The sequence below is a fragment of the Phalangium opilio genome, unplaced genomic scaffold (genome assembly GCF_054372755.1).
Source record: "Phalangium opilio isolate 3A_F unplaced genomic scaffold, DU_Popi_V2 ptg000043l_1, whole genome shotgun sequence".
NCBI lineage: Eukaryota > Metazoa > Arthropoda > Arachnida > Opiliones > Phalangiidae > Phalangium > Phalangium opilio.
In genome coordinates this window covers 3,292,323-3,314,544 of record NW_028324167.1, presented here as the reverse complement: position 1 = coordinate 3,314,544, position 22,222 = coordinate 3,292,323, and the positions used below count along the sequence as shown (strand labels likewise).

The 22,222-nt window shown below is 44.0% G+C and overlaps 33 non-coding genes across 33 annotated transcripts; all 33 read left to right on the top strand.

The window, feature by feature from the left end:
- Positions 1-7,070: 7,070 nt before the first annotated feature.
- Positions 7,071-7,154, top strand: TRNAL-UAA (transfer RNA leucine (anticodon UAA)). The gene has a single exon. It is a non-coding gene; the product is annotated as a tRNA-Leu (tRNA).
- A 380-nt stretch (positions 7,155-7,534) lies between these two features.
- TRNAL-UAA (transfer RNA leucine (anticodon UAA)) lies at positions 7,535-7,618 on the top strand. Its single transcript has one exon. It is a non-coding gene; the product is annotated as a tRNA-Leu (tRNA).
- A 153-nt stretch (positions 7,619-7,771) lies between these two features.
- Positions 7,772-7,855, top strand: TRNAL-UAA (transfer RNA leucine (anticodon UAA)). The gene has a single exon. It is a non-coding gene; the product is annotated as a tRNA-Leu (tRNA).
- A 1,563-nt stretch (positions 7,856-9,418) lies between these two features.
- TRNAL-UAA (transfer RNA leucine (anticodon UAA)) lies at positions 9,419-9,502 on the top strand. The gene has a single exon. It is a non-coding gene; the product is annotated as a tRNA-Leu (tRNA).
- Positions 9,503-9,882: 380 nt separating this feature from the next.
- Positions 9,883-9,966, top strand: TRNAL-UAA (transfer RNA leucine (anticodon UAA)). The gene has a single exon. It is a non-coding gene; the product is annotated as a tRNA-Leu (tRNA).
- A 1,563-nt stretch (positions 9,967-11,529) lies between these two features.
- TRNAL-UAA (transfer RNA leucine (anticodon UAA)) lies at positions 11,530-11,613 on the top strand. Its single transcript has one exon. It is a non-coding gene; the product is annotated as a tRNA-Leu (tRNA).
- A 153-nt stretch (positions 11,614-11,766) lies between these two features.
- TRNAL-UAA (transfer RNA leucine (anticodon UAA)) lies at positions 11,767-11,850 on the top strand. Its single transcript has one exon. It is a non-coding gene; the product is annotated as a tRNA-Leu (tRNA).
- Positions 11,851-12,468: 618 nt separating this feature from the next.
- On the top strand, positions 12,469-12,552 carry TRNAL-UAA (transfer RNA leucine (anticodon UAA)). The gene has a single exon. It is a non-coding gene; the product is annotated as a tRNA-Leu (tRNA).
- A 143-nt stretch (positions 12,553-12,695) lies between these two features.
- On the top strand, positions 12,696-12,779 carry TRNAL-UAA (transfer RNA leucine (anticodon UAA)). Its single transcript has one exon. It is a non-coding gene; the product is annotated as a tRNA-Leu (tRNA).
- A 389-nt stretch (positions 12,780-13,168) lies between these two features.
- On the top strand, positions 13,169-13,252 carry TRNAL-UAA (transfer RNA leucine (anticodon UAA)). Its single transcript has one exon. It is a non-coding gene; the product is annotated as a tRNA-Leu (tRNA).
- A 390-nt stretch (positions 13,253-13,642) lies between these two features.
- TRNAL-UAA (transfer RNA leucine (anticodon UAA)) lies at positions 13,643-13,726 on the top strand. The gene has a single exon. It is a non-coding gene; the product is annotated as a tRNA-Leu (tRNA).
- Positions 13,727-14,352: 626 nt separating this feature from the next.
- TRNAL-UAA (transfer RNA leucine (anticodon UAA)) lies at positions 14,353-14,436 on the top strand. The gene has a single exon. It is a non-coding gene; the product is annotated as a tRNA-Leu (tRNA).
- Positions 14,437-14,589: 153 nt separating this feature from the next.
- Positions 14,590-14,673, top strand: TRNAL-UAA (transfer RNA leucine (anticodon UAA)). The gene has a single exon. It is a non-coding gene; the product is annotated as a tRNA-Leu (tRNA).
- A 143-nt stretch (positions 14,674-14,816) lies between these two features.
- Positions 14,817-14,900, top strand: TRNAL-UAA (transfer RNA leucine (anticodon UAA)). The gene has a single exon. It is a non-coding gene; the product is annotated as a tRNA-Leu (tRNA).
- Positions 14,901-15,043: 143 nt separating this feature from the next.
- On the top strand, positions 15,044-15,127 carry TRNAL-UAA (transfer RNA leucine (anticodon UAA)). Its single transcript has one exon. It is a non-coding gene; the product is annotated as a tRNA-Leu (tRNA).
- A 389-nt stretch (positions 15,128-15,516) lies between these two features.
- Positions 15,517-15,600, top strand: TRNAL-UAA (transfer RNA leucine (anticodon UAA)). Its single transcript has one exon. It is a non-coding gene; the product is annotated as a tRNA-Leu (tRNA).
- A 390-nt stretch (positions 15,601-15,990) lies between these two features.
- On the top strand, positions 15,991-16,074 carry TRNAL-UAA (transfer RNA leucine (anticodon UAA)). The gene has a single exon. It is a non-coding gene; the product is annotated as a tRNA-Leu (tRNA).
- A 626-nt stretch (positions 16,075-16,700) lies between these two features.
- Positions 16,701-16,784, top strand: TRNAL-UAA (transfer RNA leucine (anticodon UAA)). Its single transcript has one exon. It is a non-coding gene; the product is annotated as a tRNA-Leu (tRNA).
- Positions 16,785-17,174: 390 nt separating this feature from the next.
- TRNAL-UAA (transfer RNA leucine (anticodon UAA)) lies at positions 17,175-17,258 on the top strand. The gene has a single exon. It is a non-coding gene; the product is annotated as a tRNA-Leu (tRNA).
- Positions 17,259-17,411: 153 nt separating this feature from the next.
- On the top strand, positions 17,412-17,495 carry TRNAL-UAA (transfer RNA leucine (anticodon UAA)). The gene has a single exon. It is a non-coding gene; the product is annotated as a tRNA-Leu (tRNA).
- A 144-nt stretch (positions 17,496-17,639) lies between these two features.
- Positions 17,640-17,723, top strand: TRNAL-UAA (transfer RNA leucine (anticodon UAA)). Its single transcript has one exon. It is a non-coding gene; the product is annotated as a tRNA-Leu (tRNA).
- Positions 17,724-17,876: 153 nt separating this feature from the next.
- Positions 17,877-17,960, top strand: TRNAS-UGA (transfer RNA serine (anticodon UGA)). The gene has a single exon. It is a non-coding gene; the product is annotated as a tRNA-Ser (tRNA).
- A 152-nt stretch (positions 17,961-18,112) lies between these two features.
- Positions 18,113-18,196, top strand: TRNAL-UAA (transfer RNA leucine (anticodon UAA)). Its single transcript has one exon. It is a non-coding gene; the product is annotated as a tRNA-Leu (tRNA).
- Positions 18,197-18,586: 390 nt separating this feature from the next.
- Positions 18,587-18,670, top strand: TRNAL-UAA (transfer RNA leucine (anticodon UAA)). Its single transcript has one exon. It is a non-coding gene; the product is annotated as a tRNA-Leu (tRNA).
- Positions 18,671-19,288: 618 nt separating this feature from the next.
- TRNAL-UAA (transfer RNA leucine (anticodon UAA)) lies at positions 19,289-19,372 on the top strand. The gene has a single exon. It is a non-coding gene; the product is annotated as a tRNA-Leu (tRNA).
- Positions 19,373-19,753: 381 nt separating this feature from the next.
- Positions 19,754-19,837, top strand: TRNAL-UAA (transfer RNA leucine (anticodon UAA)). Its single transcript has one exon. It is a non-coding gene; the product is annotated as a tRNA-Leu (tRNA).
- A 379-nt stretch (positions 19,838-20,216) lies between these two features.
- Positions 20,217-20,300, top strand: TRNAL-UAA (transfer RNA leucine (anticodon UAA)). The gene has a single exon. It is a non-coding gene; the product is annotated as a tRNA-Leu (tRNA).
- A 390-nt stretch (positions 20,301-20,690) lies between these two features.
- Positions 20,691-20,774, top strand: TRNAL-UAA (transfer RNA leucine (anticodon UAA)). The gene has a single exon. It is a non-coding gene; the product is annotated as a tRNA-Leu (tRNA).
- A 389-nt stretch (positions 20,775-21,163) lies between these two features.
- On the top strand, positions 21,164-21,247 carry TRNAL-UAA (transfer RNA leucine (anticodon UAA)). Its single transcript has one exon. It is a non-coding gene; the product is annotated as a tRNA-Leu (tRNA).
- Positions 21,248-21,400: 153 nt separating this feature from the next.
- On the top strand, positions 21,401-21,484 carry TRNAL-UAA (transfer RNA leucine (anticodon UAA)). Its single transcript has one exon. It is a non-coding gene; the product is annotated as a tRNA-Leu (tRNA).
- Positions 21,485-21,627: 143 nt separating this feature from the next.
- Positions 21,628-21,711, top strand: TRNAL-UAA (transfer RNA leucine (anticodon UAA)). The gene has a single exon. It is a non-coding gene; the product is annotated as a tRNA-Leu (tRNA).
- Positions 21,712-21,863: 152 nt separating this feature from the next.
- On the top strand, positions 21,864-21,947 carry TRNAL-UAA (transfer RNA leucine (anticodon UAA)). The gene has a single exon. It is a non-coding gene; the product is annotated as a tRNA-Leu (tRNA).
- Positions 21,948-22,099: 152 nt separating this feature from the next.
- TRNAL-UAA (transfer RNA leucine (anticodon UAA)) lies at positions 22,100-22,183 on the top strand. The gene has a single exon. It is a non-coding gene; the product is annotated as a tRNA-Leu (tRNA).
- Positions 22,184-22,222: the final 39 nt, after the last annotated feature.

Genomic DNA, 22,222 nt, shown 5'->3' with positions numbered 1-22,222 from the left:
CATTTTCAAGGAAAACGTCTCAGTGCGTGTCAGGATGGCCGAGTGGTCTAAGGCGTCAGATTTAATATCTGATCCTCGTATGAGGGCGTGGATTCGAACCCCACTTCTGACAACGAATTGTTTCATTTTAATATCATACTCAGGAAAGGGTTTTCTAGTTTGGCAACTAGAGAGGGACTTTATTCAGCATAGAACTTTGAGAGGCATTTCGGGGTTGTACTATAGCTTCATTTCAAGGAGAACAACTCAAAGTGTGTAAGGATGGCCGAGTGGTCTAAGGCGTCAGATTTTAGCTCTGATTCCCGTATGAGGGCGTGGGTTCGAACCACACTTCTGACAACGAATTATTTCATTTTAATAAAATATATCTCATACTCAGGAAAGGGTTCTCTAGTATGGCAACTAGGGAGTGGCTTCATGGAGCATAGAACTCTTGGAGGTATTTCGGGGTTGTACTATAGCTTCATTTCAAGGAAAACAACTCAAAGCGTGTAAGGATGGCCGAGTGGTCTAAGGCGTCAGATTTAAGCTCTGATACCCGTATGAGGGCGTGGGTTCGAACCCCACTTCTGACAACGAATTGTTTCATTTTAATAAAATATATCTCATACTCAGGAAAGGGTTCTCTAGTATGGCAACTAGGGAGTGGCTTCATGGAGCATAGAACTCTTGGAGGTATTTCGGGGTTGCACTATAGCTTCATTTCAAGGAAAACAACTCAAAGCGTGTAAGGATGGCCGAGTGGTCTAAGGCGTCAGATTTAAGCTCTGATCCCCGTATGAGGGCGTGGTTTCGAACCACACTTCTGACAACGAATTATTTCATTTTAATAAAATATATCTCATACTCAGGAAAGGGTTCTCTAGTATGGCAACTAGGGAGTGGCTTCATGGAGCATAGAACTCTTGGAGGTATTTCGGGGTTGCACTATAGCTTCATTTCAAGGAAAAACAACTCAAAGCGTGTAAGGATGGCCGAGTGGTCTAAGGCGTCAGATTTAAGCTCTGATCCCCGTATGAGGGCGTGGTTTCGAACCACACTTCTGACAACGAATTATTTCATTTTAATAAAATATATCTCATACTCAGGAAAGGGTTCTCTAGTATGGCAACTAGGGAGTGGCTTCATGGAGCATAGAACTCTTGGAGGTATTTCGGGGTTGTACTATAGCTTCATTTCTAGGAAAACAACTTAAAGCGTGTCAGGATGGCCGAGTGGTCTAAGGCGTCAGATTTAAGCTCTGATCCTCGTATGAGGGTTTGTGTTCGAACCACACTTCTGATAACGAGTTATTTCATTTTAATAAAATATCTCATACTCAGGAAAGGGTTCTCTAGCATGGCAACTAGGGAGTGGCTTCATGGAGCATAGAACTCTTGGAGGTATTTCGGGGTTGCACTATAGCTTCATTTCATGGAAAACAACTCAAAGCGTGTAAGGATGGCCGAGTGGTCTAAGGCGTCAGATTTAAGCTCTGATCCCCGTATGAGGGCGTGGTTTCGAACCACACTTCTGACAACGAATTATTTCATTTTAATAAAATATATCTCATACTCAGGAAAGGGTTCTCTAGTATGGCAACTAGGGAGTGGCTTCATGGAGCATAGAACTCTTGGAGGTATTTCGGGGTTGTACTATAGCTTCATTTCAAGGAAAACAACTCAAAGCGTGTAAGGATGGCCGAGTGGTCTAAGGCGTCAGATTTAAGCTCTGATCCCCTTATGAGGGCGTGGTTTCGAACCACACTTCTGACAACGAATTATTTCATTTTAATAAAATATATCTCATACTCAGGAAAGGGTTCTCTAGTATGGCAACTAGGGAGTGGCTTCATGGAGCATAGAACTCTGAGAGGTATTTCGGGGCTGCACTATAGCTTCATTTTCAAGGAAAACGTCTCAGTGCGTGTCAGGATGGCCGAGTGGTCTAAGGCGTCAGATTTAAGCTCTGATCCCCGTATGAGGGCGTGGGTTCGAACCACACTTCTGACAACGAGTTATTTCATTTTAATAAAATATATCTCATACTCAGGAAAGGGTTCTCTAGTATGGCAACTAGGGAGTGGCTTCATGGAGCATAGAACTCTTGGAGGTATTTCGGGGTTGTACTATAGCTTCATTTCAAGGAAAACAACTCAAAGCGTGTAAGGATGGCCGAGTGGTCTAAGGCGTCAGATTTAAGCTCTGATAACCGTATGAGGGCGTGGGTTCGAACCACACTTCTGACAACGAATTATTTCATTTTAATAAAATATATCTCATACTCAGGAAAGGGTTCTCTATTATGGCAACTAGGGAGTGGCTTCATGGAGCATAGAACTCTGAGAGGTATTTCGGGGTTGCACTATAGCTTCATTTTCAAGGAAAACGTCTCAGTGCGTGTCAGGATGGCCGCGTGGTCTAGGGCGTCAGATTTAAGCTCTGATCCTCGTATGAGGGCGTGGGTTCGAACCCCACTCCTGACAACGAATTGTTTCATTTTAATATCGTACTCAGGAAAGGGTTCTCTAGTTTGGCAACTAGGGAGGGACTTTATTCAGCATAGAACTTCGAGAGGTATTTCGGGGTTGTACTATAGCTTCATTTCAAGGAAAACAACTCAAAGCGTGTAAGGATGGCCGAGTGGTCTAAGGCGTCAGATTTAAGCTCTGATCCCCGTATGAGGGCGTGGTTTCGAACCACACTTCTGACAACGAGTTATTTCATTTTAATAAAATATATCTCATACTCAGGAAAGGGTTCTCTAGTATGGCAACTAGGGAGTGGCTTCATGGAGCATAGAACTCTTGGAGGTATTTCGGGGTTGTACTATAGCTTCATTTTCAAGGAAAACGTCTCAGTGCGTGTCAGGATGGCCGAGTGGTCTAAGGCGTCAGATTTAAGCTCTGATCCCCGTATGAGGGCGTGGGTTCGAACCACACTTCTGACAACGAGTTATTTCATTTTAATAAAATATATCTCATACTCAGGAAAGGGTTCTCTAGTATGGCAACTAGGGAGTGGCTTCATGGAGCATAGAACTCTTGGAGGTATTTCGGGGTTGTACTATAGCTTCATTTCAAGGAAAACAACTCCAAGCGTGTAAGGATGGCCGAGTGGTCTAAGGCGTCAGATTTAAGCTCTGATAACCGTATGAGGGCGTGGGTTCGAACCACACTTCTGACAACGAATTATTTCATTTTAATAAAATATATCTCATACTCAGGAAAGGGTTCTCTATTATGGCAACTAGGGAGTGGCTTCATGGAGCATAGAACTCTGAGAGGTATTTCGGGGTTGCACTATAGCTTCATTTTCAAGGAAAACGTCTCACTGCGTGTCAGGATGGCCGCGTGGTCTAGGGCGTCAGATTTAAGCTCTGATCCTCGTATGAGGGCGTGGGTTCGAACCCCACTCCTGACAACGAATTGTTTCATTTTAATATCGTACTCAGGAAAGTGTTCTCTAGTTTGGCAACTAGGGAGGGACTTTATTCAGCATAGAACTTCGAGAGGTATTTCGGGGTTGTACTATAGCTTCATTTCAAGGAAAACAACTCAAAGCGTGTAAGGATGGCCGAGTGGTCTAAGGCGTCAGATTTAAGCTCTGATCCCCGTATGAGGGCGTGGTTTCGAACCACACTTCTGACAACGAATTGTTTCATTTTAATAACATACATATCATACTCAGGAAAGGGTTCTCTAGTTGGGCAACTAGGGAGTGGCTTCATGGAGCATAGAACTCTTGGAGGTATTTCGGGGTTGTACTATAGCTTCATTTCAAGGAAAACAACTCAAAGCGTGTAAGGATGGCCGAGTGGTCTAAGGCGTCAGATTTAAGCTCTGATACCCGTATGAGGGCGTGGGTTCGAACCCCACTTCTGACAACGAATTGTTTCATTTTAATAAAATATATCTCATACTCAGGAAAGGGTTCTCTAGTATGGCAACTAGGGAGTGGCTTCATGGAGCATAGAACTCTTGGAGGTATTTCGGGGTTGCACTATAGCTTCATTTCAAGGAAAACAACTCAAAGCGTGTAAGGATGGCCGAGTGGTCTAAGGCGTCAGATTTAAGCTCTGATCCCCGTATGAGGGCGTGGTTTCGAACCACACTTCTGACAACGAATTATTTCATTTTAATAAAATATATCTCATACTCAGGAAAGGGTTCTCTAGTATGGCAACTAGGGAGTGGCTTCATGGAGCATAGAACTCTTGGAGGTATTTCGGGGTTGCACTATAGCTTCATTTCAAGGAAAAACAACTCAAAGCGTGTAAGGATGGCCGAGTGGTCTAAGGCGTCAGATTTAAGCTCTGATCCCCGTATGAGGGCGTGGTTTCGAACCACACTTCTGACAACGAATTATTTCATTTTAATAAAATATATCTCATACTCAGGAAAGGGTTCTCTAGTATGGCAACTAGGGAGTGGCTTCATGGAGCATAGAACTCTTGGAGGTATTTCGGGGTTGTACTATAGCTTCATTTCTAGGAAAACAACTTAAAGCGTGTCAGGATGGCCGAGTGGTCTAAGGCGTCAGATTTAAGCTCTGATCCTCGTATGAGGGTTTGTGTTCGAACCACACTTCTGATAACGAGTTATTTCATTTTAATAAAATATCTCATACTCAGGAAAGGGTTCTCTAGCATGGCAACTAGGGAGTGGCTTCATGGAGCATAGAACTCTTGGAGGTATTTCGGGGTTGCACTATAGCTTCATTTCAAGGAAAACAACTCAAAGCGTGTAAGGATGGCCGAGTGGTCTAAGGCGTCAGATTTAAGCTCTGATCCCCGTATGAGGGCGTGGTTTCGAACCACACTTCTGACAACGAATTATTTCATTTTAATAAAATATATCTCATACTCAGGAAAGGGTTCTCTAGTATGGCAACTAGGGAGTGGCTTCATGGAGCATAGAACTCTTGGAGGTATTTCGGGGTTGTACTATAGCTTCATTTCAAGGAAAACAACTCAAAGCGTGTAAGGATGGCCGAGTGGTCTAAGGCGTCAGATTTAAGCTCTGATCCCCTTATGAGGGCGTGGTTTCGAACCACACTTCTGACAACGAATTATTTCATTTTAATAAAATATATCTCATACTCAGGAAAGGGTTCTCTAGTATGGCAACTAGGGAGTGGCTTCATGGAGCATAGAACTCTGAGAGGTATTTCGGGGCTGCACTATAGCTTCATTTTCAAGGAAAACGTCTCAGTGCGTGTCAGGATGGCCGAGTGGTCTAAGGCGTCAGATTTAAGCTCTGATCCCCGTATGAGGGCGTGGTTTCGAACCACACTTCTGACAACGAATTATTTCATTTTAATAAAATATATCTCATACTCAGGAAAGGGTTCTCTAGTATGGCAACTAGGGAGTGGCTTCATGGAGCATAGAACTCTTGGAGGTATTTCGGGGTTGTACTATAGCTTCATTTCAAGGAAAACAACTCAAAGGGTGTAAGGATGGCCGAGTGGTCTAAGGCGTCAGATTTAAGCTCTGATAACCGTATGAGGGCGTGGGTTCGAACCACACTTCTGACAACGAATTATTTCATTTTAATAAAATATATCTCATACTCAGGAAAGGGTTCTCTATTATGGCAACTAGGGAGTGGCTTCATGGAGCATAGAACTCTGAGAGGTATTTCGGGGTTGCACTATAGCTTCATTTTCAAGGAAAACGTCTCAGTGCGTGTCAGGATGGCCGCGTGGTCTAGGGCGTCAGATTTAAGCTCTGATCCTCGTATGAGGGCGTGGGTTCGAACCCCACTCCTGACAACGAATTGTTTCATTTTAATATCGTACTCAGGAAAGGGTTCTCTAGTTTGGCAACTAGGGAGGGACTTTATTCAGCATAGAACTTCGAGAGGTATTTCGGGGTTGTACTATAGCTTCATTTCAAGGAAAACAACTCAAAGCGTGTAAGGATGGCCGAGTGGTCTAAGGCGTCAGATTTAAGCTCTGATCCCCGTATGAGGGCGTGGTTTCGAACCACACTTCTGACAACGAGTTATTTCATTTTAATAAAATATATCTCATACTCAGGAAAGGGTTCTCTAGTATGGCAACTAGGGAGTGGCTTCATGGAGCATAGAACTCTTGGAGGTATTTCGGGGTTGTACTATAGCTTCATTTTCAAGGAAAACGTCTCAGTGCGTGTCAGGATGGCCGAGTGGTCTAAGGCGTCAGATTTAAGCTCTGATCCCCGTATGAGGGCGTGGGTTCGAACCACACTTCTGACAACGAGTTATTTCATTTTAATAAAATATATCTCATACTCAGGAAAGGGTTCTCTAGTATGGCAACTAGGGAGTGGCTTCATGGAGCATAGAACTCTTGGAGGTATTTCGGGGTTGTACTATAGCTTCATTTCAAGGAAAACAACTCAAAGCGTGTAAGGATGGCCGAGTGGTCTAAGGCGTCAGATTTAAGCTCTGATAACCGTATGAGGGCGTGGGTTCGAACCACACTTCTGACAACGAATTATTTCATTTTAATAAAATATATCTCATACTCAGGAAAGGGTTCTCTATTATGGCAACTAGGGAGTGGCTTCATGGAGCATAGAACTCTGAGAGGTATTTCGGGGTTGCACTATAGCTTCATTTTCAAGGAAAACGTCTCACTGCGTGTCAGGATGGCCGCGTGGTCTAGGGCGTCAGATTTAAGCTCTGATCCTCGTATGAGGGCGTGGGTTCGAACCCCACTCCTGACAACGAATTGTTTCATTTTAATATCGTACTCAGGAAAGTGTTCTCTAGTTTGGCAACTAGGGAGGGACTTTATTCAGCATAGAACTTCGAGAGGTATTTCGGGGTTGTACTATAGCTTCATTTCAAGGAAAACAACTCAAAGCGTGTAAGGATGGCCTAGTGGTCTAAGGCGTCAGATTTAAGCTCTGATCCCCGTATGAGGGCGTGTTTTCGAACCACACTTCTGACAACGAATTGTTTCATTTTAATAACATACATATCATACTCAGGAAAGGGTTCTCTAGTTGGGCAACTAGGGAGTGGCTTCATGGAGCATAGAACTCTGAGAGGTATTTCGGGGTTGTACTATAGCTTCATTTTCAAGGAAAACGTTTCAGAGCGTGTCAGGATGGCCGAGTGGTCTAAGGCGTCAGATTTAAGCTCTAATCCTCGTATGAGGGCGTGGGTTCGAACCCCACTTCTGACAACTAATTGTTTCATTTTAATATCATACTCTGGAAAGGGTTCTCTAGTTTGGCAACTAGGGAGGGACTTAATTCAGCATAGAACTTTGAGAGGTATTTCGGGGTTGTACTATAGCTTCATTTCAAGGAAAGCAACTCGAAGCGTGTCAGGATGGCCGAGTGGTCTAAGGCGTCAGATTTAAGCTCTGATCCCCGTATGAGGGCGTGGGTTCGAACCACCTTTCTGACAACGAATTATTTCATTTTAATAAAATATATCTCATACTCAGGAAAGGGTTCTCTAGTATGGACACTAGGGAGTGGCTTCATGGAGCATAGAACTCTGAGAGGTATTTCAGGGTTGTACTATAGCTTCATTTTCAAGGGAAACCTTTCAGAGCGTGTCAGGATGGCCGAGTGGTCTAAGGCGTCAGATTTAAGCTCTGATCCTCGTATGAGGGGGTGGGTTCAAACCCCACTTCTGACAACGAATTGTTTCATTTTAATAACATACATATCATACTCAGGAAAGGGTTCTCTAGTTTGGCAACTAGGGAGTGGCTTCATGGAGCATAGAACTCTGAGAGGTATTTCGGGGTTGTACTATAGCTTCATTTTCAAGGAAAGCGTTTCAGAGCGTGTCAGGATGGCCGAGTGGTCTAAGGCGTCAGATTTAAGCTCTGATCCTCGTATGAGGGCGTGGGTTCGAACCCCACTCCTGACAACGAATTGTTTCATTTTAATAACATACATATCATACTCAGGAAAGGGTTCTCTAGTTTGGCAACTAGGGAGTGGCTTTATGGAGCATAGAACTCAGAGAGGTATTTCGGGGTTGTACTATAGCTTCATTTTCAAGGAAAACGTCTCAGTGCGTGTCAGGATGGCCGAGTGGTCTAAGGCGTCATATTTAAGCTCTGATCCTCGTATGAGGGCGTGGGTTCGAACCCCACTTCTGACAACGAATTGTTTCATTTTAATAACATACATATCATACTCAGGAAAGGGTTCTCTAGTTGGGCAACTAGGGAGTGGCTTCATGGAGCATAGAACTCTGAGAGGTATTTCGGGGTTGTACTATAGCTTCATTTCAAGGAAAACTACTCAAAGCGTGTAAGGATGGCCGAGTGGTCTAAGGCGTCAGATTTAAGCTCTGATCCCCTTATGAGGGCGTGGTTTCGAACCACACTTCTGACAACGAATTATTTCATTTTAATAAAATATATCTCATACTCAGGAAAGGGTTCTCTAGTATGGCAACTAGGGAGTGGCTTCATGGAGCATAGAACTCTGAGAGGTATTTCGGGGCTGCACTATAGCTTCATTTTCAAGGAAAACGTCTCAGTGCGTGTCAGGATGGCCGAGTGGTCTAAGGCGTCAGATTTAAGCTCTGATCCCCGTATGAGGGCGTGGGTTCGAACCACACTTCTGACAACGAGTTATTTCATTTTAATAAAATATATCTCATACTCAGGAAAGGGTTCTCTAGTATGGCAACTAGGGAGTGGCTTCATGGAGCATAGAACTCTTGGAGGTATTTCGGGGTTGTACTATAGCTTCATTTCAAGGAAAACAACTCGAAGCGTGTAAGGATGGCCGAGTGGTCTAAGGCGTCAGATTTAAGCTCTGATAACCGTATGAGGGCGTGGGTTCGAACCACACTTCTGACAACGAATTATTTCATTTTAATAAAATATATCTCATACTCAGGAAAGGGTTCTCTATTATGGCAACTAGGGAGTGGCTTCATGGAGCATAGAACTCTGAGAGGTATTTCGGGGTTGCACTATAGCTTCATTTTCAAGGAAAACGTCTCACTGCGTGTCAGGATGGCCGCGTGGTCTAGGGCGTCAGATTTAAGCTCTGATCCTCGTATGAGGGCGTGGGTTCGAACCCCACTCCTGACAACGAATTGTTTCATTTTAATATCGTACTCAGGAAAGGGTTCTCTAGTTTGGCAACTAGGGAGGGACTTTATTCAGCATAGAACTTCGAGAGGTATTTCGGGGTTGTACTATAGCTTCATTTCAAGGAAAACAACTCAAAGCGTGTAAGGATGGCCGAGTGGTCTAAGGCGTCAGATTTAAGCTCTGATCCCCGTATGAGGGCGTGGTTTCGAACCACACTTCTGACAACGAATTGTTTCATTTTAATAACATACATATCATACTCAGGAAAGGGTTCTCTAGTTGGGCAACTAGGGAGTGGCTTCATGGAGCATAGAACTCTGAGAGGTATTTCGGGGTTGTACTATAGCTTCATTTTCAAGGAAAACGTTTCAGAGCGTGTCAGGATGGCCGAGTGGTCTAAGGCGTCAGATTTAAGCTCTAATCCTCGTATGAGGGCGTGGGTTCGAACCCCACTTCTGACAACTAATTGTTTCATTTTAATATCATACTCTGGAAAGGGTTCTCTAGTTTGGCAACTAGGGAGGGACTTAATTCAGCATAGAACTTTGAGAGGTATTTCGGGGTTGTACTATAGCTTCATTTCAAGGAAAACAACTCGAAGCGTGTCAGGATGGCCGAGTGGTCTAAGGCGTCAGATTTAAGCTCTGATCCCCGTATGAGGGCGTGGGTTCGAACCACCTTTCTGACAACGAATTATTTCATTTTAATAAAATATATCTCATACTCAGGAAAGGGTTCTCTAGTATGGACACTAGGGAGTGGCTTCATGGAGCATAGAACTCTGAGAGGTATTTCAGGGTTGTACTATAGCTTCATTTTCAAGGGAAACCTTTCAGAGCGTGTCAGGATGGCCGAGTGGTCTAAGGCGTCAGATTTAAGCTCTGATCCTCGTATGAGGGCGTGGGTTCGAACCCCACTCCTGACAACGAATTGTTTCATTTTAATAACATACATATCATACTCAGGAAAGGGTTCTCTAGTTTGGCAACTAGGGAGTGGCTTTATGGAGCATAGAACTCAGAGAGGTATTTCGGGGTTGTACTATAGCTTCATTTTCAAGGAAAACGTCTCAGTGCGTGTCAGGATGGCCGAGTGGTCTAAGGCGTCATATTTAAGCTCTGATCCTCGTATGAGGGCGTGGGTTCGAACCCCACTTCTGACAACGAATTGTTTCATTTTAATAACATACATATCATACTCAGGAAAAGGTTCTCTAGTTGGGCAACTAGGGAGTGGCTTCATGGAGCATAGAACTCTGAGAGGTATTTCGGGGTTGTACTATAGCTTCATTTCAAGGAAAACTACTCAAAGCGTGTAAGGATGGCCGAGTGGTCTAAGGCGTCAGATTTAAGCTCTGATCCCCTTATGAGGGCGTGGTTTCGAACCACACTTCTGACAACGAATTATTTCATTTTAATAAAATATATCTCATACTCAGGAAAGGGTTCTCTAGTATGGCAACTAGGGAGTGGCTTCATGGAGCATAGAACTCTGAGAGGTATTTCGGGGCTGCACTATAGCTTCATTTTCAAGGAAAACGTCTCAGTGCGTGTCAGGATGGCCGAGTGGTCTAAGGCGTCAGATTTAAGCTCTGATCCCCGTATGAGTGCGTGGGTTCGAACCACACTTCTGACAACGAGTTATTTCATTTTAATAAAATATATCTCATACTCAGGAAAGGGTTCTCTAGTATGGCAACTAGGGAGTGGCTTCATGGAGCATAGAACTCTTGGAGGTATTTCGGGGTTGTACTATAGCTTAATTTCAAGGAAAACAACTCGAAGCGTGTAAGGATGGCCGAGTGGTCTAAGGCGTCAGATTTAAGCTCTGATAACCGTATGAGTGCGTGGGTTCGAACCACACTTCTGACAACGAGTTATTTCATTTTAATAAAATATATCTCATACTCAGGAAAGGGTTCTCTAGTATGGCAACTAGGGAGTGGCTTCATGGAGCATAGAACTCTGAGAGGTATTTCGGGGTTGCACTATAGCTTCATTTTCAAGGAAAACGTCTCAGTGCGTGTCAGGATGGCCGCGTGGTCTAGGGCGTCAGATTTAAGCTCTGATCCTCGTATGAGGGCGTGGGTTCGAACCCCACTCCTGACAACGAATTGTTTCATTTTAATATCGTACTCAGGAAAGGGTTCTCTAGTTTGGCAACTAGGGAGGGACTTTATTCAGCATAGAACTTCGAGAGGTATTTCGGGGTTGTACTATAGCTTCATTTCAAGGAAAACAACTCAAAGCGTGTAAGGATGGCCGAGTGGTCTAAGGCGTCAGATTTAAGCTCTGATCCCCGTATGAGGGCGTGGGTTCGAACCACCTTTCTGACAACAAATTATTTCATTTTAATAAAATATATCTCATACTCAGGAAAGGGTTCTCTAGTATGGACACTAGGGAGTGCCTTCATGGAGCATAGAACTCTGAGAGGTATTTCAGGGTTGTACTATAGCTTCATTTTCAAGGGAAACCTTTCAGAGCGTGTCAGGATGGCCGAGTGGTCTAAGGCGTCAGATTTAAGCTCTGATCCTCGTATGAGGGGGTGGGTTCGAACCCCACTTCTGACAACGAATTGTTTCATTTTAATAACATACATATCATACTCAGGAAAGGGTTCTCTAGTTTGGCAACTAGGGAGTGGCTTCATGGAGCATAGAACTCTGAGAGGTATTTCGGGGTTGTACTATAGCTTCATTTTCAAGGAAAGCGTTTCAAAGCGTGTCAGGATGGCCGAGTGGTCTAAGGCGTCAGATTTAAGCTCTGATCCTCGTATGAGGGCGTGGGTTCGAACCCCACTCCTGACAACGAATTGTTTCATTTTAATAACATACATATCATACTCAGGAAAGGGTTCTCTAGTTTGGCAACTAGGGAGTGGCTTTATGGAGCATAGAACTCTGAGAGGTATTTCGGGGTTGTACTATAGCTTCATTTTCAAGGAAAACGTCTCAGTGCGTGTCAGGATGGCCGAGTGGTCTAAGGCGTCAGATTTAAGCTCTGATCCTCGTATGAGGGCGTGGATTCGAAACCCACTTCTGACAACGAATTGTTTCATTTTAATATCATACTCAGGAAAGGGTTCTCTAGTTTGGCAACTAGGGAGGGACTTTATTCAGCATAGAACTTTGAGAGGTATTTCAGGGTTGTACTATAGCTTCATTTTCAAGGGAAACGTTTCAGAGCGTGTCAGGATGGCCGAGTGGTCTAAGGCGTCAGATTTAAGCTCTGATCCTCGTATGAGGGCGTGGGTTCGAACCGCACTTCTGATAACGAGTTATTTCATTTTAATAAAATATATCTCATACTCCGGAAAGGGTTCTCTAGTATGGCAACTAGGGAGTGGCTTCATGGAGCATAGAACTCTTGGAGGTATTTCAGGGTTGTACTATAGCTTCATTTTCAAGGGAAACGTTTCAGAGCGTGTCAGGATGGCCGAGTGGTCTAAGGCGTCAGATTTAAGCTCTAATCCTCGTATGAGGGCGTGGGTTCGAACCCCACTTCTGACAACGAATTGTTTCATTTTAATATCATACTCAGGAAAGGGTTCTCTAGTTTGGCAACTAGGGAGGGACTTTATTCAGCATAGAACTTTGAGAGGTATTTCGGGGTTGTACTATAGCTTCATTTCAAGGAAAACAACTCAAAACGTGTCAGGATGGCCGAGTGGTCTAAGGCGTCAGATTTAAGCTCTGATCCTCGTATGAGGGCGTGGGTTTGAACCCCACTTCTGACAACAAATTGTTTCATTTTAATAACATACATATCATACTCAGGAAAGGGTTCTCTAGTTTGGCAACTAGGGAGTGGCTTCATGGAGCATAGAACTCTGAGAGGTATTTCGCGGTTGTACTATAGCTTCATTTTCAAGGAAAACATTTCAGAGCGTGTCAGGATGGCCGAGTGCTCTAAGGCGTCAGATTTAAGCTCTGATCCTCGTATGAGGGCGTGTGTTCGAACCCCACTTCTGACAACGAATTGTTTCATTTTAATAACATACATATCATACTCAGGAAAGGGTTCTCTAGTTTGGCAACTAGGGAGTGGCTTCATGGAGCATAGAACTCTGAGAGGTATTTCGGGGTTGTACTATAGGTTCATTTCAAGGAAAACAACTCAAAGCGTGTCAGGATGGCCGAGTGGTCTAAGGCGTCAGATTTAAGCTCTGATCCTCGTATGAGGGCGTGGGTTCGAACCCCACTTCTGACAACGAATTGTTTCATTTTAATAACATACATATCATACTCAGGAAATGGTTCTCTAGTTTGGCAACTAGGGAGTGGTTTTATGGAGCATAGAACTCTGAGAGGTATTTCGGGGTTGTACTATGGCTTCATTTTCAAGGAAAACGTTTCAGAGCGTGTCAGGATGGCCGAGTGGTCTAAGGCGTCAGATTTAAGCTCTGATCCTCGTATGAGGGCGTGGGTTCGAACCGCACTTCTGATATCGAGTTATTTCATTTTTATAATATATATCTCATACTCCGGAAAGGGTTCTCTAGTATGGCAACTAGGGAGTGGCTTCATGGAGCATAGAAGTCCGAGAGGTATTTCGGGGTTGCACTATAGCTTCATTTTCAAGGAAAACGTCTCTGTGCGTGTCAGGATGGCCGAGTGGTCTAAGGCGTCAGATTTAAGCTCTGATCCTCGTATGAGGGCGTGGGTTCGAACCCCACTTCTGACAACGAATTGTTTCATTTTAATAACATACATATCATACTCGGGAAAGGGTTCTCTAGTTTGGCAACTAGGGAGGGACTTTATTCAGCATAGAACTTTGAGAGGTATTTCGGGATTGTACTATAGCTTCATTTAAAGGAAAACAACTCAAAGCGTGTAAGGATGGCCGAGTGGTCTAAGGCGTCAGATTTAAGCTCAGATCCCCGTAAGAGGGCGTGGGTTCGAACCACACTTCTGACAACGAATTATTTCATTTTAATAAAATATATCTCATACTCAGGAAAGGGTTCTCTAGTATGGCAACTAGGGAGTGGCTTCATCGAGCATAGAACTCTGAGAGGTATTTCGGGGTTGCACTATAGCTTCATTTTCTTGGAAAACGTCTCAGTGCGTGTCAGGATGGCCGAGTGGTCTAAGGCGTCAGATTTAAGCTCTGATACCCGTATGAGGGCGTGGGTTCGAACCACACTTCTGACAACGAATTACTTCATTTTAATAAAATATATCTCATACTCAGGAAAGGGTTCTCTAATATGGCAACTAAGGAGTGGCTTCATGGAGCATAGAAGTCTGAGAGGTATTTCGGGGTTGCACAATAGCTTCATTTTCAAGGAAAACGTCTCAGTGCGTGTCAGAATGGCCGAGTGGTCTAAGGCGTCAGATTTAAGCTCTGATCCTCGTATGAGGGCGTGGGTTCGAACCCCACTTCTGACAACGAATTGTTTCATTTTAATAACATACATATCATACTCAGGAAAGGGTTCTCTAGTTTGGAAACTAGGGAGTGGCTTCATGGAGCATAGAACTCTGAGAGGTATTTCGCGGTTGTACTATAGCTTCATTTTCAAGGAAAACGTTTCAGAGCGTGTCAGGATGGCCGAGTGGTCTAAGGCGTCAGATTTAAGCTCTAATCCTCGTATGAGGGCGTGGGTTCGAACCCCACTTCTGACAACGAATTGTTTCATTTTAATATCATACTCAGGAAAGGGTTCTCTAGTTTGGCAACTAGGGAGGGACTTTATTCAGCATAGAACTTTGAGAGGTATTTCGGGGTTGTACTATAGCTTCATTTCAAGGGAAACGTTTCAGAGCGTGTCAGGATGGCCGAGTGGTCTAAGGCGTCAGATTTAAGCTCTAATCCTCGTATGAGGGCGTGGGTTCGAACCCCACTTCTGACAACGAATTGTTTCATTTTAATATCATACTCAGGAAAGGGTTCTCTAGTTTGGCAACTAGGGAGGGACTTTATTCAGCATAGAACTTTGAGAGGTATTTCGGGGTTGTACTATAGCTTCATTTCAAGGAAAACAACTCAAAGCGTGTCAGGATGGCCGAGTGGTCTAAGGCGTCAGATTTAAGCTCTGATCCTCGTATGAGGGCGTGGGTTCGAACCCCACTTCTGACAACAAATTGTTTCATTTTAATAACATACATATCATACTCAGGAAAGGGTTCTCTAGTTTGGCAACTAGGGAGTGGCTTCATGGAGCATAGAACTCTGAGAGGTATTTCGCGGTTGTACTATAGCTTCATTTTCAAGGAAAACATTTCAGAGCGTGTCAGGATGGCCGAGTGGTCTAAGGCGTCAGATTTAAGCTCTGATCCTCGTATGAGGGCGTGTGTTCGAACCCCACTTCTGACAACGAATTGTTTCATTTTAATAACATACATATCATACTCAGGAAAGGGTTCTCTAGTTTGGCAACTAGGGAGTGGCTTCATGGAGCATAGAACTCTGAGAGGTATTTCGGGGTTGTACTATAGGTTCATTTCAAGGAAAACAACTCAAAGCGTGTCAGGATGGCCGAGTGGTCTAAGGCGTCAGATTTAAGCTCTGATCCTCGTATGAGGGCGTGGGTTCGAACCCCACTTCTGACAACGAATTGTTTCATTTTAATAACATACATATCATACTCAGGAAATGGTTCTCTAGTTTGGCAACTAGGGAGTGGCTTTATGGAGCATAGAACTCTGAGAGGTATTTCGGGGTTGTACTATGGCTTCATTTTCAAGGAAAACGTTTCAGAGCGTGTCAGGATGGCCGAGTGGTCCAAGGCGTCAGATTTAAGCTCTGATCCTCGTATGAGGGCGTGGGTTCGAACCGCACTTCTGATATCGAGTTATTTCATTTTTATAATATATATCTCATACTCCGGAAAGGGTTCTCTAGTATGGCAACTAGGGAGTGGCTTCATGGAGCATAGAAGTCCGAGAGGTATTTCGGGGTTGCACTATAGCTTCATTTTCAAGGAAAACGTCTCTGTGCGTGTCAGGATGGCCGAGTGGTCTAAGGCGTCAGATTTAAGCTCTGATCCTCGTATGAGGGCGTGGGTTCGAACCCCACTTCTGACAACGAATTGTTTCATTTTAATAACATACATATCATACTCAGGAAAGGGTTCTCTAGTTTGGCAACTAGGGAGGGACTTTATTCAGCATAGAACTTTGAGAGGTATTTCGGGATTGTACTATAGCTTCATTTCAAGGAAAACAACTCAAAGCGTGTAAGGATGGCCGAGTGGTCTAAGGCGTCAGATTTAAGCTCAGATCCCCGTAAGAGGGCGTGGGTTCGAACCACACTTCTGACAACGAATTATTTCATTTTAATAAAATATATATCATACTCAGGAAAGGGTTCTCTAGTATGGCAACTAGGGAGTGGCTTCATGGAGCATAGAACTCTGAGAGGTATTTCGGGGTTGCACTATAGCTTCATTTTCATGGAAAACGTCTCAGTGCGTGTCAGTATGGCCGAGTGGTCTAAGGCGTCAGATTTAAGCTCTGATACCCGTATGAGGGCGTGGGTTCGAACCACACTTCTGACAACGAATTACTTCATTTTAATAAAATATATCTCATACTCAGGAAAGGGTTCTCTAATATGGCAACTTAGGAGTGGCTTCATGGAGCATAGAAGTCTGAGAGGTATTTCGGGGTTGCACAATAGCTTCATTTTCAAGGAAAACGTCTCAGTGCGTGTCAGGATGGCCGAGTGGTCTAAGGCGTCAGATTTAAGCTCTGATCCTCGTATGAGGGCGTGGGTTCGAACCCCACGTCTGACAACGAATTGTTTCATTTTAATAACATACATATCATACTCAGGAAAGGGTTCTCTAGTTTGGCAACTAGGGAGTGGCTTCATGGAGCATAGAACTCTGAGAGGTATTTCGGGGTTGTACTATAGCTTCATTTTCAAGGAAAACGTTTCAGAGCGTGTCAGGATGGCCGAGTGGTCTAAGGCGTCAGATTTAAGCTCTGATCCTCGTATGAGGGCGTGGGTTCGAACCGCACTTCTGATAACGAGTTATTTCATTTTAATAAAATATATCTTATACTCCGGAAAGGGTTCTCTAGTATGGCAACTAGGGAGTGGCTTCATGGAGCATAGAACTCTGAGAGGTATTTCGGGGTTGCACTATAGCTTCATTTTCAAGGGAAACATTTCAGAGCGTGTCAGGATGGCCGAGTGGTCTAAGGCGTCAGATTTAAGCTCTGATCCTCGTATGAGGGCGTGGGTTCGAACCCCACTTCTGACAACGAATTGCTTCATTTTAATAACATACATATCATACTCAGGAAAGGGTTCTCTAGTTTGGAAACTAGGGAGTGGCTTCATGGAGCATAGAACTCTGAGAGGTATTTCGCGGTTGTACTATAGCTTCATTTTCAAGGAAAACGTTTCAGAGCGTGTCAGGATGGCCGAGTGGTCTAAGGCGTCAGATTTAAGCTCTAATCCTCGTATGAGGGCGTGGGTTCGAACCCCACTTCTGACAACGAATTGTTTCATTTTAATATCATACTCAGGAAAGGGTTCTCTAGTTTGGCAACTAGGGAGGGACTTTATTCATCAATAGAACTTTGAGAGGTATTTCGGGGTTGTACTATAGCTTCATTTCAAGGAAAACAACTCAAAGCGTGTCAGGATGGCCGAGTGGTCTAAGGCGTCAGATTTAAGCTCTGATCCTCGTATGAGGGCGTGGGTTCGAACCCCACTTCTGACAACAAATTGTTTCATTTTAATCACATACATATCATACTCAGGAAAGGGTTCTCTAGTTTGGCAACTAGGGAGTGGCTTCATGGAGCATAGAACTCTGAGAGGTATTTCGCGGTTGTACTATAGCTTCATTTTCAAGGAAAACATTTCAGAGCGTGTCAGGATGGCCGAGTGGTCTAAGGCGTCAGATTTGAGCTCTGATCCTCGTATGAGGGCGTGGGTTCGAACCCTACTTCTGACAACGAATTGTTTCATTTTAATAACATACATATCATACTCAGGAAAGGGTTCTCTAGTTTGGCAACTAGGGAGTGGCTTCATGGAGCATAGAACTCTGAGAGGTATTTCGGGGTTGTACTATAGCTTCATTTCAAGGAAAACAACTCAAAGCGTGTCAGGATGGCCGAGTGGTCTAAGGCGTCAGATTTAAGCTCTGATCCTCGTATGAGGGCGTGGGTTCGAACCCCACTTCTGACAACGAATTGTTTCATTTTAATAACATACATATCATACTCAGGAAAGGGTTCTCTAGTTTGGCAACTAGGGAGTGGCTTTATGGAGCATAGAACTCTGAGAGGTATTTCGGGGTTGTACTATGGCTTCATTTTCAAGGAAAACGTTTCAGAGCGTGTCAGGATGGCCGAGTGGTCTAAGGCGTCAGATTTAAGCTCTGATCCTCGTATGAGGGCGTGGGTTCGAACCGCACTTCTGATATCGAGTTATTTCATTTTTATAAAATATATCTCATACTCCGGAAAGGGTTCTCTAGTATGGCAACTAGGGAGAGGCTTCATGGAGCATAGAAGTCCGAGAGGTATTTCGGGGTTGCACTATAGCTTCATTTTCAAGGAAAACGTCTCTGTGCGTGTCAGGATGGCCGAGTGGTCTAAGGCGTCAGATTTAAGCTCTGATCCTCGTATGAGGGCGTGGGTTCAAACCCCATTCCTGACAACGAATTGTTTCATTTTAATAACATACATATCATACTCAGGAAAGGGTTCTCTAGTTTGGCAACTAGGGAGTGGCTTTATGGAGCATAGAACTCTGAGAGGTATTTCGGGGTTGTACTATAGCTTCATTTTCAAGGAAAACGTCTCAGTGCGTGTCAGGATGGCCGAGTGGTCTAAGGCGTCAGATTTAAGCTCTGATCCTCGTATGAGGGCGTGGATTCGAAACCCACTTCTGACAACGAATTGTTTCATTTTAATATCATACTCAGGAAAGGGTTCTCTAGATTGGCAACTAGGGAGGGACTTTATTCAGCATAGAACTTTGAGAGGTATTTCAGGGTTGTACTATAGCTTCATTTTCAAGGGAAACGTTTCAGAGCGTGTCAGGATGGCCGAGTGGTCTAAGGCGTCAGATTTAAGCTCTGATCCTCGTATGAGGGCGTGGGTTCGAACCGCACTTCTGATAACGAGTTATTTCATTTTAATAAAATATATCTCATACTCCGGAAAGGGTTCTCTAGTATGGCAACTAGGGAGTGGCTTCATGGAGCATAGAACTCTTGGAGGTATTTCAGGGTTGTACTATAGCTTCATTTTCAAGGGAAACGTTTCAGAGCGTGTCAGAATGGCCGAGTGGTCTAAGGCGTCAGATTTAAGCTCTAATCCTCGTATGAGGGCGTGGGTTCGAACCCCACTTCTGACAACGAATTGTTTCATTTTAATATCATACTCAGGAAAGGGTTCTCTAGATTGGCAACTAGGGAGGGACTTTATTCAGCATAGAACTTTGAGAGGTATTTCAGGGTTGTACTATAGCTTCATTTTCAAGGGAAACGTTTCAGAGCGTGTCAGGATGGCCGAGTGGTCTAAGGCGTCAGATTTAAGCTCTGATCCTCGTATGAGGGCGTGGGTTCGAACCGCACTTCTGATAACGAGTTATTTCATTTTAATAAAATATATCTCATACTCCGGAAAGGGTTCTCTAGTATGGCAACTAGGGAGTGGCTTCATGGAGCATAGAATTCTTGGAGGTATTTCAGGGTTGTACTATAGCTTCATTTTCAAGGGAAACGTTTCAGAGCGTGTCAGGATGGCCGAGTGGTCTAAGGCGTCAGATTTAAGCTCTAATCCTCGTATGAGGGCGTGGGTTCGAACCCCACTTCTGACAACGAATTGTTTCATTTTAATATCATACTCAGGAGAGGGTTCTCTAGTTTGGCAACTAGGGAGGGACTTTATTCAGCATAGAACTTTGAGAGGTATTTCGGGGTTGTACTATAGCTTCATTTCAAGGAAAACAACTCAAAGCGTGTCAGGATGGCCGAGTGGTCTAAGGCGTCAGATTTAAGCTCTGATCCTCGTATGAGGGCGTGTGTTCGAACCCCACTTCTGACAACGAATTGTTTCATTTTAATAACATACATATCATACTCAGGAAAGGGTTCTCTAGTTTGGCAACTAGGGAGTGGCTTCATGGAGCATAGAACTCTGAGAGGTATTTCGGGGTTGTACTATAGCTTCATTTCAAGGAAAACAACTCAAAGCGTGTCAGGATGGCCGAGTGGTCTAAGGCGTCAGATTTAAGCTCTGATCCTCGTATGAGGGCGTGGGTTCGAACCCCACTTCTGACAACGAATTGTTTCATTTTAATAACATACATATCATACTCAGGAAAGGGTTCTCTAGTTTGGCAACTAGGGAGTGGCTTTATGGAGCATAGAACTCTGAGAGGTATTTCGGGGTTGTACTATGGCTTCATTTTCAAGGAAAACGTTTCAGAGCGTGTCAGGATGGCCGAGTGGTCTAAGGCGTCAGATTTAAGCTCTGATCCTCGTATGAGGGCGTGGGTTCGAACCGCACTTCTGATATCGAGTTATTTCATTTTTATAATATATATCTCATACTCCGGAAAGGGTTCTCTAGTATGCTAACTAGGGAGTGGCTTCATGGAGCATAGAAGTCCGAGAGGTATTTCGGGGTTGCACTATAGCTTCATTTTCAAGGAAAACGTCTCTGTGCGTGTCAGGATGGCCGAGTGGTCTAAGGCGTCAGATTTAAGCTCTGATCCTCGTATGAGGGCGTGGGTTCGAACCCCACTTCTGACAACGAATTGTTTCATTTTAATAACATACATATCATACTCAGGAAAGGGTTCTCTAGTTTGGCAACTAGGGAGGGACTTTATTCAGCATAGAACTTTGAGAGGTATTTCGGGATTGTACTATAGCTTCATTTAAAGGAAAACAACTCAAAGCGTGTAAGGATGGCCGAGTGGTCTAAGGCGTCAGATTTAAGCTCAGATCCCCGTAAGAGGGCGTGGGTTCGAACCACACTTCTGACAATGAATTATTTCATTTTAATAAAATATATCTCATACTCAGGAAAGGGTTCTCTAGTATGGCAACTAGGGAGGGGCTTCATGGAGCATAGAACTCTGAGAGGTATTTCGGGGTTGCACTATAGCTTCATTTTCTTGGAAAACGTCTCAGTGCGTGTCAGGATGGCCGAGTGGTCTAAGGCGTCAGATTTAAGCTCTGATCCTCGTATGAGGGCGTGGGTTCGAACCCCACTTCTGACAACGAATTGTTTCATTTTAATAACATACATATCATACTCAGGAAAGGGTTCTCTAGTTTGGAAACTAGGGAGTGGCTTCATGGAGCATAGAACTCTGAGAGGTATTTCGCGGTTGTACTATAGCTTCATTTTCAAGGAAAACGTTACAGAGCGTGTCAGGATGGCCGAGTGGTCTAAGGCGTCAGATTTAAGCTCTAATCCTCGTATGAGGGCGTGGGTTCGAACCCCACTTCTGACAACGAATTGTTTCATTTTAATATCATACTCAGGAAAGGGTTCTCTAGTTTGGCAACTAGGGAGGGACTTTATTCATCATAGAACTTTGAGAGGTATTTCGGGGTTGTACTATAGCTTCATTTCAAGGAAAACAACTCAAAGCGTGTCAGGATGGCCGAGTGGTCTAAGGCGTCAGATTTAAGCTCTGATCCTCGTATGAGGGCGTGGGTTCGAACCCCACTTCTGACAACGAATTGTTTCGTTTTAATAACATACATATCATACTCAGGAAAGGGTTCTCTAGTTTGGCAACTAGGGAGTGGCTTCATGGAGCATAGAACTCTGAGAGGTATTTCGGGGTTGTACTATAGCTTCATTTCAAGGAAAACAACTCAAAGCGTGTCAGGATGGCCGAGTGGTCTAAGGCGTCAGATTTAAGCTCTGATCCTCGTATGAGGGCGTGGGTTCGAACCCCACTTCTGACAACGAATTGTTTCATTTTAATAACATACATATCATACTCAGGAAAGGGTTCTCTAGTTTGGCAACTAGGGAGTGGCTTCATGGAGCATAGAACTCTGAGAGGTATTTCGGGGTTGTACTATAGCTTCATTTCAAGGAAAACAACTCAAAGCGTGTCAGGATGGCCGAGTGGTCTAAGGCGTCAGATTTAAGCTCTGATCCTCGTATGAGGGCGTGGGTTCGAACCCCACTTCTGACAACGAATTGTTTCATTTTAATAACATACATATCATACTCA